This window comes from Poecilia latipinna, unplaced genomic scaffold, assembly GCF_001443285.1.
Source record: "Poecilia latipinna isolate Pla-1442-1.1 unplaced genomic scaffold, P_latipinna-1.0 Scaffold1529, whole genome shotgun sequence".
Classification (NCBI taxonomy): domain Eukaryota; kingdom Metazoa; phylum Chordata; class Actinopteri; order Cyprinodontiformes; family Poeciliidae; genus Poecilia; species Poecilia latipinna.
In genome coordinates this window covers 8,578-10,073 of record NW_015114145.1, presented here as the reverse complement: position 1 = coordinate 10,073, position 1,496 = coordinate 8,578, and the positions used below count along the sequence as shown (strand labels likewise).

The 1,496-nt window shown below is 36.0% G+C and overlaps 1 protein-coding gene across 1 annotated transcript in view; it reads right to left on the bottom strand.

Annotated features, from left to right (window-relative positions):
* The window catches only part of nsfl1c (NSFL1 (p97) cofactor (p47)), a 20,868-nt gene extending 20,275 nt beyond the window's left edge, over positions 1–593 (bottom strand). Inside the window, exon 1 of the mRNA XM_015058286.1 lies at positions 589–593. The gene's annotated coding sequence lies outside the window, so the exon portion shown is untranslated. The remainder of the gene's footprint in view (positions 1–588) is intronic.
* Positions 594–1,496: the final 903 nt, after the last annotated feature.

Below are 1,496 nucleotides of genomic sequence, written 5' to 3'. Positions count from 1 at the left end.
ACTCAAGACAGCCATAACATTATGATTTTTTACAAGTGTATGTACACTTTTGACCACAACTGTATAATGAAATGGTGTGGTATTAGCTTCGACAGCTAGAATGTTTTGTAAAGCGAAATGAAAAGATTCTCCTTATTTTCTACTGCCAGAGGCAGATTTATGGCTGGTTCCAGTCTTTTCTTTCTGGGTCTTTCTGTAAGATGTCATACGTTTTCTCCTTCCACAGCCCAGGGTCACTAAAGGTCAAGCACTCACCACTCCCTCATTGTAACTCACTGAACAGATATTAATGAAACTATCCAAAGAGTTACGGTCAACAGATTGGCAGCAAATAGAGATGTAAGCTAAATCAATCAAGTTTATTTGGTAGTAAATACCATCCAGTCTGCTACTTTGTGCACTTTGAGTCTAAATTCAAACGTACTGACATGCAGTTCTTCACACTTACCTTTGAAGCGACCTTTAACATAAGGTGACGGTTTTTCAGAGATTTCTTTAGATTTTGTGTTCGTTTTTGAGGGGTCAATTTACCTGATGGTGACTGAACAGAATGGGGTTAAGGCCTAGTTCAAACCTCCCAGTCCACACTAATGTCCACTTGATCGCCAAGTCTTTGTGACAGAATGTGCCTTCTGTACCTACACTTTAAGATCCGAGTCCTGCCAGTGTAAGCATACATAAACTCAACTCTGAGCTCCAACCATGGGTAAGTAAACTACTTTTTTTGCTAGTAAAATATTTCCACCCAAAGCAGATGGGTTTATTTTGCCACTGCATCTCACTTTCTGTCTCACTCATGATGCTCCCATCAAATGTTGCTCAAAATAAAACAGACCTCAGGTCTACCTTGGTAGGACAGTGGGAGAAGGAGTCCCAGAAAATCGCTAGTGGTCTGCTAACGTTTTTTAACTGTTGCATACATCATTGTGCTCTGATCTGTCAGATTGGATGCTAAAACAGATCCGGTGTGTTTAGCGTCTAAGTTTTCAAGGAAATTTGGAGGAATGAATTCAACCAAGTAAGTGGAGGGTTAAAAAAATAATTACAATGATTAAATATGTCTTCCAATACATGAATTTGAATGTGCTTGTAGTAAAAAATAACAAATAAAATCTAGCATAAATTAAACTCAGTACCTGAAAAATGCGTCATTATTCAGTTGATACAATTTCCCAGCAGATCCTGGGAATTCCCATATTGGATCTAAAATTGGATTTTCTCTGTGGAACTGTGTTATATTTGGAATAATTTATGTACTCAGATAAGTGAATTGTTACTGATTGTGACTGATTGCTGGTAAAAAATAAATAAATAAAAGTAGTGAAAACATTTTTAGCTACAGCCGTAGCTAAAAAGCAGTATTTAAGAAAACTGCAGAATTTTGAGGTAATTTGACAAAAAAAATCCAAACTATAATAATTAGATTTTATTAAATCATATTAAGCTAATTTATTACAAAAGATAATTCTGCTAAATTTAGCATATTCCACACTTGT